The sequence below is a fragment of the Manis javanica genome, chromosome 1 (assembly GCF_040802235.1).
Source record: "Manis javanica isolate MJ-LG chromosome 1, MJ_LKY, whole genome shotgun sequence".
NCBI classification, from domain to species: domain Eukaryota; kingdom Metazoa; phylum Chordata; class Mammalia; order Pholidota; family Manidae; genus Manis; species Manis javanica.
The window spans coordinates 77,759,157-77,773,792 of record NC_133156.1 but is presented as its reverse complement, the minus strand read 5'-3'; the positions used below and the strand labels follow the sequence as shown (position 1 = coordinate 77,773,792).

At 38.4% G+C, this 14,636-nt stretch overlaps 1 long non-coding RNA gene across 1 annotated transcript in view; it reads right to left on the bottom strand.

Annotated features, from left to right (window-relative positions):
* Window positions 1–14,636, bottom strand: part of LOC140848907 (uncharacterized) — a 314,939-nt gene that overhangs the window by 53,142 nt on the left and 247,161 nt on the right. Inside the window, exon 4 of the long non-coding RNA XR_012130196.1 lies at window positions 12,564–12,693. This is a non-coding gene — a long non-coding RNA (uncharacterized lncRNA). The remainder of the gene's footprint in view (window positions 1–12,563; window positions 12,694–14,636) is intronic.

Here is a 14,636-nt window from a genome sequence, read left to right as displayed (position 1 = left end):
CTAGTACTAGGATGGACAGGCCGTTAATTTTAGTTGAGTTCATTTTTTAGTCTTTTTTATTATCTTCCATGTTTTAAAGCAATCAACAGAGGCATATTAATAGATATCGAAGACCTTATTGACAGAGTGTTACTAAAAGTATTTCACAGGTGTTCTGATAATATCAGGCAACCAAATCTGGAAATATTTGGAAACTGCTAGGTTTATGATACACAGACCTGACTAAACAACTTAGAAGAAGGTTTTTTGATATACTATATTTAAAATTTCCCTAGGAATAATACTGTGAGGTTAAAATGGAATGAGGAGTAGATTATGATATATTCCAGTGGACCTGTAACTAATATTAATGAAGGTAGGTTTAATATCCAAATATTTTTCAGAATATTGTATTCAGGATAGAATTGTTCTTTTCTGTGAACTATTTTCTTACATTCAAAGTTTAGTATGTATCCTCTAACAACTTAATTTTAAAATACAATATTAAATATATTAATAAATCCTTTTTAAGAATACTCATTATCTAGGAGAAAGTGACAAACACGCCCATACTGTGAAAAATGATACCCTCAAAATGTTGTCTCTAAGGCTTTAGTAAATTAACACCAAGAATGCCCATTCTGTGTTTCTGGGCTGCAGCATCTCCTTATTTCCATTGCTACTGTGGATGAGACCAGGCCAGTTTCCTAAACAGGCCAGGGGCAGAGAGAGAGGGGGGGGGGGGATGTTTCACTAATATCTCAGGATAATGTAGTTAAGCATAAACTATTTCTAATCCTGTTCATTATTCTCATTTGTTCCCAAAGACACAGATGACATAGGATAGTAGGAAAACAAGTGCCTTTCTAAAAATATTTTGATGTTTACAATTTAATGATAGAAAAATAAAATCGATGTTTCCATTTTCTAGAAGTGAACTATAGAATCTTTCAATTCATTGGATTAAACCAATTAACAAGGCACACAGATATTTTAAAGTACCTGTTCAAAATAATCACATAACCTTTTAAATATTTCACTCTAATTTTGCCCAAACTAGCACCCAATATTTAGTGATGAGATTGGCCAGTTTGTTCTATATTCTGATGGCAGCTGAGAAGTTTGGGGATGGTAAGTTACACCAGGATGCTTGAGAATTAGGGTATAAACTTTCCTCCTGAAATTACACGTCACCCCATAACATTGTCAAACCTAGGTACACGGTCATTTTATAACTGTTAATCAAAGTTAGTTTTATTTAAAACCCTCCTTTCTCTATACTATTCTCTCACTTTTATTTTCTGGGTATGGAAGTCTAGTCATTGACTCTAGGATTCAAAGTCATTTTAGAGGAAAAAAAGGAAAGTATTCTTTACCACAGTAGTGAATCATTCATTGCTGAAGGCGGCCTTTGTTCTCAGTCACCAGTTAGGCTGCGCTTTCATAGCCTAGTGCCTTCCACCAGAGCCCCTTGATATATTCACATAAATGATGGAAGATGCATGAGACGTGAAGGTGACATGTGCAGTCTCCAAGAGGAAACTGACGTCCTGGCTGCTCGCTAAGGAGCCATCCTGGCATTGGCCGCAGATGCAGCCGTCCGGCTGCCCTCCCAGCTGAGAGGAAGGTGTTAAGCAGCAGCTGTCAGCAGAAAGAGAGGAAAGGGGGCGAAGTCTCTCCAGTTCACAGAAATAAAGATTGTTAATGAAGGTCTCCAGCACTGTACCCTGGCAGCTGCCTTCTTCACAAGATTTCTGACTGACTTTCTTGAAACTTCTTTAGCCTTCTGGCTTATCAGTTTCAGGGCAACGTATTACTCAGCCACCACCCGTGAAATGAACCAGAACAATCTGAGGCTAATTCACCTCTCCCAGCAATCATAAAAGTTTGTCCCTTCATACATTCAACAATGAAATTGTTACTGATTAGCCCAAGTCAAAAATCCGCACTTTCCTCATTTCAAAACGATTTAATTACCTTTTTCTAATGCAGTATATATGCCCCATTTGCCAAGACAAAAGAGCTATTATTCAACACGAAAAATATTGCTGTAGCAAGCACAGTAACTTTTAATGTTTTCACTGCTGAACTGTCAAAATGTGAACATTCTCACCCCCTGACAAAATGGAAGTATGGAACTAGAGCATAACCTTCACTTTTATTGTAAGAGATTTCTAGAATATGACAAAGAAAACATAGCAATTTCAGCCAGGTCATAATTTAGTATAAAATAAAACAAGACATTTAAACCCGAGAAGAAAAAAATTTCTGAGAGTGGTAGAACTATCAAACTATGTGTGCAATTTCCTTGTGCTCAAATTGCATTTTCTCCCCTCAGTGTTATATGGAGCAGGGTCTTGCCCTCTAGATTAGAGACTTTTGCATTAGAGGAAACTAGGTTATGTCTTCCACTGTCAGAGACAGAAATTATGAGCTTGAGTGCATTTTAGCCAGTCACTCTGAAAAATGTTAGCCCAAGGGGATAATAATTAGAACTGTTTTTGTCAGGTGACTGCATTTTAAGCAGTGATGGGCCTGAGAATCTAGCTGAGGGGTTTAATATAAATATAAATTTTTTTTTTCAGTCAGCATTGTGGTTTGATTTTTTTTTGCTTTGCTTTTTATTTCAAAAGTAAGCACTTTTCAGGAATTATCAGCTAAAATGTCCTACAGTTAAGTATTATGGTGACCCGATAATATAACAGCCAGCAAAAAATGATACTCAAGCAATCTGAGAACTTACTGCATAAAACTATAAGCTAACTCATTATGAGATCATCATGCATTTATAGATACATGTAACATCTGGACATATTGTAGAAGTCTAGACACAAATGTATTACAATTTTGCTTCTAAATTATTATTATTTTACTTATTTAAGTAATTTCTTAATACAATATTGTAGTTCCCATAAATAAATAAAAAATATAAGAATGTAATTTATGGGCTTTCGAAATACTTCAAGGTGATATGGCACCTCTGGGTTCAGGGTCCCACAGTAGAGTGGGTAGCCTAAGAGTTCTGTTATTATTTATTAAGTTGCCCAAATCTGAATATACCCCTTTTTGACAAGAATGGATCATTTTAATATTTGTTCCCATTACAAAAGCATTATGGAAAGATGGGGATGAATGGAAACAATCTCCTCTCGTTTAGCTTCTAAACTTTAATAAAGACTATCCTTTTGTTCTTACAATAACCCCATCTTTACAAATAAATGAATCACTCTCGATTATGAGTTTCTCAGAACAAAAGATTATGGTTTCTATGGATTCTTAAAAATAGCACACAGACCTTCCACCATTGCATAAATAATGAGTAATTACAAAACAAAATCTTTCTCCTGAAAATTAGCCTAAATTATTTTATATCATGTGAAACAATAAATGCCAATTCTTCAAAATTACCTAATTTTCTGGGACTATTCTGCATTATATATCATAGACAGATTGAGATTTTGAATATTTATCTAAAAAGCACTCAATTAGAAAATTGTGTTATTTATCATAACCATTTATGAGCATTACCTCTTTCATAATATCAGAAACATGACATTCCAAGGAACAAGCTTATACAATGTGAATGCATTTCTCCACTGTAGAGGTCACTTCATCTTCCTCCACAGCACCCATATTGGTATCTTCCAGTTTCAACCTTAAATGACTGCTGACAATGACTGCTTTAAACTCTCTATCAGGAGACCTTACCTCCCTCTCTCTTTCCCCAAATGCTATCTGGGTATATGAGGATGAGCTCATGTCCTCATGGGGACAAGAGAATGAATGACTTCTGGCTCGTGTACTAGCATCTGGGTCTTTGCCGGCCTCTGCTCATCTGTTCTCCACTGTATCAAGTTACTGAGTGTCCTAGTATCCAATATGTTCTGTTTGTGTTTGTATTGTCCAGTGCTTTGGGAGTTTAGAGAAGGGAGGGTCAGGATGGCACCTGTTCCCAAAGACCCTAGATCCTGCTAGGTTTCTGAACCAAAGTCCTTATACTCTGTAGCATTCCTGCCCTGAGCCCAGGCTTCCAGAAATACCACTGATTCTCCTAGTAATAAGAGACTTAACTCACAGAATCCCTAGATGCCCTCGTGGGCCATGGGAAAACCTTATTTAGCCCTCTGGTCTAGATGCTTCCTTCAATCATTCCTAGTTTTCCATCATGCGGCACCATATTGGTGTTGTACCATGATAAACATGGAACTTCAAGGAATTTGAGATTTCCACAGGATACATCCTGATACTAGCAGCAAGCTTAACCTAACACCCAATCCATGAATCCCACTATTTTAACTGAATTTTTCTGCTAGCTCTCACGTAACACCAATCCAAAGGGTTTGAACTCTAATGTAGGAATTCAAGGATGCTCTTATCTGACCTCTTGCCATTCACATCCCCTTTCTCTTCTCTCTTCTCTGACCTATTAATTTTCTTTCCCTTCTGTCAACATTGTCACTATACCACATTATCCTCCTTCCCTCAGTTTAGTTCACTGTTCCCTGCATTGGCTCAGTAGCAGTGCAGGAGCTTCAGGAAAATAAACCAAATTATCTAGGAGAGAAAAGACAACAGGAGAGGTGCTGGAGATGTGCTGTGTCTCAGCTCCTTTTCTTTCCTTCTCTACCTTCCTTTGCACATCAGGGGCAGGTGGCCTGCAAGAATGCATTTCCCAGACTCCCATGCCACTTGGCTTACTATTAAAGCATTGGCAGGAAGCTGGGAAAACAAGAAGCCATTTTTTCCAGATTTTAATGGTATTCTCAGCAGCAGCAATAGTGATAGGTAAGTATGGCTCGACATTGGCTATGATAACTCAGTTCCAACACCAGCAGCCTAGCTACACACAGACTCTAGGCAATGTTATTTTCTCCTTTGGGCCTCAGGCTTATGGGTGGTAGTGCTTTTATACAGGTACTAGTCTCTAGGTTACCTTACCCCCATCAGTACCGCCAGCCCTTTCAATCCTTTGAAACTACATTATATTAGCTCTGCTTGAAATTCCTTAAATGGATTCTATTTGTCCAGTTAAATATTAATACCAGAAATATGTAAATCATGTGAATTCTATTACACTTAAACAAAGTCTACCTATTGAAGTATTATTAATTGTTTTTGTTTGTTTGTTTTTAGCCATGGTTGAAAAGATTTTGTGGTAGACTTTTGGAATAATATTTGCTAAACCATCATGACTGTCTAAAGAGAAGTCTTACTCCTACCAGGTAATTATTCTACCAGGATCTAAATGGTGCCTAGAGCAGAACACACAAAATATTTGTTATTAAGACTCAGATTTTTGCCATTTACTTCCACAAATCAATGGTTGCTTCTGCTCTTCACAAATTGTCTGTGAACTTAGGGAGGAACACCAAGTACATTTCTGCGGTCCCGTTGCTCTCTCCATTCTCTGATGGCTCTCCTTAGTCTCTCTAACCACATCTGGAAATGAGAATTGCCAAGTTCTCTCTCCCTAGTCCACCCAGAGCCACAGGTGTGTACTCACTTACTTCCAAATTCCTCTTACTTTGAACAAATTTTAGTCCATTTACACCAGGATGCCATTAACCACCGGCAGTAATAAGGGATGCTGTGGTCCAAGGACTCAAATAACAAGGAGGGTATACACACATCCATTCAATTACTCATCCATTTTCCTTTCAAGTGAAGGGCATTGAAGTGGAAGAAAACAGGTTTCCCTTTTAATCTTTGTATCTCTAGGCCTTCTTTATCCCAAAGCCAAAAGGCATGTCAACAACTTGTAGGAATTTTATAGACTTAGAACAACAGAATTATAGAAGTAAACGAGCATTAGAAACCATACTGTCCTCCCTCCTCACTTACAAATGATCATGTCCACTTTATCATTCCTCACTCTTATCATAATTTTGTTTTCATCTTCCCAGCTGGTCTATGAACTTCTTGAAGGATATTTCTATGATTTTTATCTTAACCTCTGTGCCTAACACAGTACCTAAAACACAGGAAACATTCGACAACTGCTTGTTGGAACAAAGCCAGTGAATGGGTGAACTAATGAACGGGTTATTGAATGAATGACTAAGAAGTTTAATATCTTGTCCAAGATATAGAGCAATAACCAGCCTAATGAGGATTAAAGAACATCTAATCTTATGTTTTCTAATTCCAAGTCCAGTATTCTTTTTACCAACTCTCTTCTGACTTAACATTTTTCATGTTTTCTCACAAAATCAGAGTTAGGACTTTCGCCTTCAGAGCAATGCAGAGATGTGAATGAAACAGAAGATGCTGTGACACCTGACAGACAGGGAAAGAGAAAGGAAGGGGCTCAGTACCCAGCACAGGGTTCAGCAGCAACAGCAAAGTCCCCCAAGGCCATTTGGAAAGTAGAAAAAACAGGCTTGCATACTAGGGAAATAATACTGGTCACAACTGCACCACAAGCTCAACTACCACTGTGGTCACTCTGTCCATTTATGGACAATGTACCACATATAAATAGCTAGATATTCTGAATTTTCACAAGGGTAGAGATCAGTTCAGTGTCTGTCTAGGTTACCACTATTTTCCCTCAGGAACAGTACATCCCACTTATTCAAATTGTGAAAAAGAACAAAAGACCATAAGATATAAAACTGCAGTTTCAGAATCCAAATGCTCTAAGAAGCATCACTGATTTTAATGTAATATTTAGGGGAAAAAATGTGCTAGGTTGCTCTCTCAAAATGTATAACTTATACATCAAAATATAAATATAAAACTAAAAACAGAAAATCAGGAGGATAAACAAATGCCACCGAAAGATCAACATTATTAAAATTCTGTTACAAAAACCACTTCAGTTCCTTGGTGTTTATTTTAAATCCAACTACTAATCACAAACCACATCATTTAAGACCCAAAACAAAATTGTATTTTTTTGTTGTAAAATTAACACACCATAATGCATAAGAGCATGGGAGGCCACCATTTGATTATATATTTCCATTTCTTCCAACATCTGATGAAGTAGAAATGTGACATTTGATATTATCACTGATGGTTAATTCTGTGAACATTTTAATATTTTTCAGACATCCCAAGATTTATATTTTTTCTCCTCAAATGGAAGTGTGAATTTAAATACCAAGTCTTCCCTTTCTTTGAAAAAATAAATGCTATAATACACCTCCCAAGGTTAATCTGTGTCCTTGCACCTCCAATGAATCCATGGCAAGAATGTTTTTTATTGCTCTGCCATGTCTAAAATTGCTTAGTCCATACTCTCTTAGACACATCATTTTTCAAACTCAAACTTCCTAGTTTCATCAGAAAAGAGCACATTACACTAGATGCAAAGTGAATGACTACTAACTCATGTTCTAGGGATACATGCTATTATTCACCAAATATGCAAGTCCACATGTTTTAGATTGAAGAAATAATCTTGTAGGAAGCACTGTTAAGATACCCTATACTTTGAATGATTCTTTGCCAAACTATAAGGTAGTTTGTTCTGGAAGTTCTATCATCCATATAGCCGGAGCCCTCACAATTTGATTTTTAAAGGATATAGTTCTAAATAAATAGTCTACATTCATACCTCGGCTTACTTATCACCTCTTAATTCTCAGCCTACTGCAATCTGGCTTCCTTCTCCTGACTCCAAAATATGCTGGAAGGATCGAGTAGGAGAAGCCCATCATGGGTTGAATTTTGTCCTCTCAAAATTCATATGTTGAAGTCCTAACTCCCAGTACCTCAGAATCTGGACAGAGAGAGAGACACTCAGGGAGGCTACCATGTGAGGATGAAGGCAGAGATCAAGGGGATGATTCTACAAGCCAAGGAACACCAAGCCAGAGAAAGGCATGACACACACCCTCCCTCCCAGCCCTCGGGGGGAACCGGCCCTTCTCACACCTTGATGTTGAACTTCCAGCTTTCAGAACTGGGAGACAATAAATTTATGAAGTGTATGTGGTTTAAGCCACACAGTTTGTGGTACTTTGATACAATAACCCAAGAAACTAATAAAAGCCCATTCTAGAAAAAAGTAAACCTGGACTCTATAGACTCACGCCTTCAACTCAGTCACTCAGGAAAGGCTTTCCCCAAACTTCCATGCTTAACCCTCTCCTCCTGGGGAAATCTCAGCCATCCAACAGCTTCCACTGTCACCTTGAGACCAGTTTTTCCAAGTCCATACGTCCAGTTCTCTCTCTCTTCTTTGATCCAAATATATACTTCTAACTGCTTGGATTTTCCTGCTAGTACTGCCTCAGAGTTACCCCAAATCTGCTGCTGTTTCTGAGTAAATGACATCTTGTCAGTTAATAGCATCACCATCCACCCAGTCAGCCAAGCTAGATATGAATTATACTCAACTATTCCCTCTTCTTCAGTCCCTGTATCAGCTGACTCCAGTTAAATCTACCTGTGAAAACCTGAATCCATTTCATCCTTTCCAGCTGTGCCGTCACTGGTTCACACCCTCATCCTTACTCGCCCCGACTGCTTCCAGAAGTCTTGTAAAGGCTCTTCTGCCTCCATGCCACTCTCTACACTTTTTACAAAGTTTCCCATCTAAAGAAGTCTATCTTGTCTAAAGTGATGTCAAGCCACTGAACTGCAGAGCAAGTTTGTTTGCTGATGCAGAAACTAATTATGCTGACTTATATCCATCAATGAGTTTTATACTCCTGTATGTTTTGTTCTGATTCCTACGTTAAGGTGTATTGGTTTCATATCAAATTGCCATTTGAAAACATGTATGTCAGAACATTTTCAGCTTATTGAGATAGTATGTACTTTGAGAAATTTTAAAATAAAAATCAAAGAATATCATGTATGCTGTCAGACTAAGTTCAGTTGCTTCTCCTCCTTGAAGATCATCTTAACTCTGCCTCCTGCCTGATCCCGCACTCCTTTTCCTGCCTCTTCATAGTGGTTTCTTCTGATCTTTGGTGTCTCTCCTTACTTGGTAGTTACTTGTTAGTCTCTTTCCCCTCCAGTCACATATTCCAACTAAACTGGAATCTGCTTAAGGTCAGGATCTGTACCTGATGCGTTTTTTTCAGTCCTCTTAAGCACTTCACGCAAAGTGCAAGGCCACTGTCTGTGCTCAGTAAATGTGGATTGAATGAGCTCAGTCACAGAAAGTAATAAATGGATTTTTTTTCATAAATGCACCATCTCTCTGGAAACCCACAGTGCTCACATTTTACATTACGAGCTCATTTCAGAGTGATTGGATGCCTTTTATTGGCTAATGTCTGCCATGTGGTAATGTCTTCATTTGCTGAGTTGATGTTCCAAATCTTACAATTCTTAGTCATAATTATTAGTTTTCCCCTGAATTTTGTGCTTCATTGAGGTTTTAAAGGGTAAAATTAACCTCCCAGCTTTTCCTCCATAAATTTATAATTTCATTGTGATTTCATTGCTATACTGGCTTCCAATTCAGAGGTTTGTCCAAAGTTTAGGTGATTATGTGTCTGTTGTTTTTCTCCTCACAGAAATGCAGTTATTTCTGCACAATCTAACTTGCCCAACTGTATAGCAATAGGCAGAGCAACATGATAAGGAATTCTAAATATTATTTACTTAGAATAGGTCTATCTTAAGGGAGCTAGAACTTTATTTTTTAACCAGTGTTAAAATTATATCTGAATTTATGAAAATAAAGACTCATTTACCTAATTTTCTTCCCTGCTTTAGCATCTGTTTATCTGGTTAACACTGTCTGCAGAACACAACACCATAAAAAGTGCATTAGCAAGTTCTACAGGGATTTCTTAAGCATAACATTTGTTTAGCTATTCAACAATATGGAAATTTGATTATTTAACTGGAGTATATGGCTCAAATTTCACTGAAGTTATATATGACTATATAGATTAAGAAATGCATTTGGGGATTTGTCATTTCTTAATATTGAGTAAAGCTGTCACAGACAGTAGACTCATACACTACATAATTGCTTGTAAATAGACACCTTTAAACACTTCAAAGGAAGAAAGAAGTGATCTAAGAGGTGAGAAAAACTACTTCAGTCTGGCTGAAATCTAAACTTGGATGAATCACAAAACTTCTTGAAATCCTCGGGATGAGAGTGAGGGGGTTAGAATACTTACCTCAATTTGTCCTTTATAAAATTAATGTGTAAAATCATGCCTTTCTATCTGCTTTCGAACACTCAACACTGGGACCCACCCAGCTACCACCTGTATATGTATCCCTTCCTCAAACTGCGGACCAGTTACAGCCCCTTCAAAAGGAGAAAAAGAACCTGGGCCAGTAACTCAGAAGTTCAGCATCAAGTAGGTCTTGTTTCACATCTCCTAATAACCAGATTTGCCTTTTGCCATTAGTAAAAACCGTGTCTCATACCTTGAATTTAGTGACAGCATTCCATTGCCCCCGACTGTCTGCTCTGACTTGATCCCCATTCAGCTAAGTTCCGTGGTTGTCAGTACATTCTACAGACTAGAAGAGGCAGCACTGCGAACTTACTAGAAGTGTAAATTCTTGGGCCCCACCCCAGGCCTACTAAATCAGGACCTCTGGGGTTGGTGTTCAGTAATTGGTGTTTTAGCAAACTCTTCAGGTGGTTATGATAAAAGCTGAAACTTAGGCACTATTGGGCTAATTCCTTCACTTCGGTTCCTGTCACGTGCTCCTCTGCTCTCTTCTAGTCTCTCCTCTAACAGAGCAAACATCTTCTGGAAAAGAGAGAGGTAGCAGCAGAGATTTTTGTGCTAGTTTCAACTGTGTGACTTTGGCAAGTGGGAGAGAAGTTGAAAATGGAATGGTAGTATGCTTTGCTTTTGCATATACTACAGAAAAATCTATAGTAAATGCTGCTATGATAAGTGAAAAAAAATTGTCAAAGTAGAGAGATATTAAAAGGGAAATTTAAGAGGTCTTACTCAAAATATTCTCTCTCCTGCCCCAGGCATTTTTAGAGGGACACCAATAAAAATGTTGTTTACTTTTTTTGGTAGCTGGGTTATGTTCTTTAAATTCAACACCACAGAGCCTGTACCATCTGAAATCAAATTAATATTCAGGTTTTACAAGGAAGTGACCTGCACAGCTCAGGGTGTTATTATACAAGGACAGCATGGGACAGACAAAAAAGAATCAGAAACCTCATTTCATCCCCGTCTGCCTTCTCTGAGATACTGTCCTCTTAGGAAGCCCCTCTCCCTTCTCCAACAGTTTCTTCTCCCTCAGTAATAAACCTAGGAACACCATCACCATCTCCTTAAAGTCTTTTTCAACCATGCACCACCCCCTAGGCACTGCCCTAAAAATGCTCTTTTGTTCACTTGCAAGCTTCTATAGAAAGAAATCCACTTTCAAAATCACAACTTAGCACCACTTCTTTATTCCTTACCCCAGTCTACCACAGCTCCATTCCCTCCATGTAAAGGAACTTCTATCTCCACATGCATCAGTAACCTGCTTATCACATCCAATTGCTAATTTTTAGCCTTTACCTTGATTGATCTCTCTAAAGTATATGTTGACCAACCCTCTCTTGAAACCCATTCCCCTCATGATTTTCATTAACACATAATTCTCTATTTCTTCTTCTCTATGTGGCTACTTTTCCCCAGCATCCTTTTAAGCTCATCTTCTCCAGTTCTTCTTTTAAGTCTTGAAGCTCCCACCAAATCTGTCTTTGTCCCTCTTTTCTTCTTACCCTCTGCAGGTTTCCCGAGCAATGTTACCTTCTACTACCATCTCTCTTCTGTCTCCCCAACCTAATTTTTCCAGAGCATTATTCTGTCTTAGACTCTTAAATTTAATTTCTTGGTAGATTATATTCATCTGAAAATGCCAACGGAGGGTGACTCATCATCTTTCCCTCAAACTGTATTTGATCTACATGTTCTACCTCCCACTCATTGCAAAACCAGAAAGTTGGCCTTTATTTATATTTATCCTGTATTTATCCTTCTCCTTTAACCCTGTACCAAATCAGTTAATAAAAATTTCATTCTCTCTGTTCTCACTGCTACTGCCAGTCCTGCTATGCAAAATCTGTTGCCTGAATGATGGCAATAGTCTCAAAATATGTGTCTGTCCCCTTCACACTGTTGCAAATGAGAGGAAATTTAACTGCATAGAATTTCTCAATAGTTTCCCATCAAAGACAAGATAGAATCTACTGTCCCTTAAGTGCATTCAAAGTTCTTCATAACTCAGGCTGACTCATACCCAACCAGGCTGACTTCTACTTCCCTCTCCCCATTCCTGTAATTTTCAACTGTACTTCTATTGGAAGTACAGTTGAATGGAAGATTCAATGTTCTTCCATCCCTTTGTGTTTATTGCCATGAAGTTCTGTGCATAATGTCATCGCTTCACTCACAGTAATATTTTATAACCATCTCTTTGTCTCTCCAAGCTACTCCTTGCTATCTAGGACAATATCTTCATTTTTGTATATTCCTACACCTACCACAATGCTTCGCATATAAAAGATGGTCAATAACTAATTGCTTGATAAAAGGGATGAGTAATTCAATCAATGCCACTCATTCATTTTAAGATTCCCTACTTTCACTTGTATATGTAGAAAACACCTTATTCTCAATATTCAACTGAACACTTACCTCTGTGAAGAAATTTTCTGGTTCCCCAGGTGAAACTTACAGATCTTTTTCTGGTGATCTTTACATCGCAATTGTAGAAGATAATACATTTATCAAAGTGGTTATTTGCAGGCTTGACTTTTCCAGCAACCTAATTAATAAATACAGTTGGGCAAAAAAAAGAAAAAAAAAATTCAGACCATACAAGAAAAAAAATATCTCTAAACTGCATCTTACTAAAGAGTGTACCAGTTCCTAGTGGAGAAAAATTAAAAGTTAATCTCAAAAATTTAGATATACATGTATATTTTTTGTATAGTCTATTTTATTCCATTAAGCCTTTCAACTATCTTTATAAATGAGCAATTTAATAGCCGTTTCAAATATTCTAACAGATAGATATCTAAGTCAGGTGGACACAAATAACTATTGAAACCAAGGTTCTGATGCCCAAAGTAGCAAATGAGAGAAAAGAATAACCCTCAGGAATCAGTTAGTCAGCACTTAATCCTGACTACCTATGTTATACAAGCACAGCTGATTCATGTTTTTGTTTCCAATGAAGGGCTGTAAAAGGCAATTAAAACCATAACAACTTTCCTCTCCAGCTCCTGTTCCTACTGCTGCCTCCTATGGGAAGGGGCAGGAAGGGCATGACAGAAAACATGGTTTCAACATACATCACCCACTCTAAGAATAAATTAGGTACACTTTCTAGCTTTGTATTTAACATGGAGCCTAACATGTCATCTTTAACCTAGTAAGTGATCCAAGTATTTAGAAAGTGAATAAGTTAAATCATTTTATAATGCCAACTGTGTATTTATTACTTGATCAAAAGCATTTCCTCCTATTACTTTATTGCTCTTGCCACTGACATTCTGAAAACATGACCAAACAACTCACCGCTGATTGGAATTTAACTCTAGGACAAATAGGGTGGCTAGCTGCAAAGTCCTGAAAGGGACATAGTGAAAGCTTTTTATTAAATTTAGGAAAGATACACAATACCTATCACAGCAGATACAGATCATGGTACTCATGGATGACACTGTGTTGTCCCAGTACCTCTATTGCCTATCTACCCTCAAGAAGCTTACAATTTGAACAGAAGTGATTACATTGGGCTATAATACAAGGTAAGTTGAGGTAGGAACCAAGTAGTCAGCCAGGGAAAGCTTCACGGTGTTGCAGCCCGAGCACTGTTGTTTAGAACCTGGCCCCCATACATGGAGGGCAAGGAGAGACCCACAGACCAGGCAGACTGCTCCAAACTGGTACACGGTGGTTTCAAGGAGCAAGGGAACTTACTTTCAAGGCCTGTGTTGGGCAGCTGCAAGAGGAGTTGAGCTCTGCGCCTACCTGCCAAACCTTGGAAGTTTATACAGAGGCCTTAACGGAGGTCAGTCACACATACCATCCGGATGGTCTCAACACACCTTACCCTCTCATAGTTGCATCCTTGAAAACGGCTCCTGCTGTGGGAACAGCAAGCAGAACATAAATTCCAAGGACAGGGGAGAGTGTGAGGAGTCTCTCATTTCCCCAGAGGTCTCCCTCACTTGTCCATCAGAGGTCATGACCGCTCAATGACTTCCTCCCACAACAGTGGGCATTAGGAGCCTTTTTTATGTGGGAAAGCAGCTGCGCAGAAATTTTAAAAAGCACGAAGGCACTCTGGATGGAGCCAGTAGCTTGCACAAATTCATGGAGCCTGGAATTCCGAATTGCTGGCTCCTTTCTGGCCACATATTTGTTTACTGACCACAATATTGAAAAAGGAGCCCTCGTTCTGTTTAACTCAGTTACTTGTACATAAACCCCCAGATAATTAGAAGTTTCAGATATGAAGAGAAAAGGAGGGAGACAGTGTAAGTGAAAAATCAGTAAAAGCTGTGAGCAAGGAGCAAGACTGGAAGCCCTGGACTTGGGACTTTGTGTAGCTGTGATGCTCACCAGCCATGAGCCATCAGGACACTCAGCATCTCCAAGCTTCGGTTTCCTAAGCTCTAGAATAAGGGAACTAGACCAGGGAAGCCTCTAAGGTCCCTTCCAGCTCTAAACATCCACAACAGGCTGATTACCTGGGTTCTT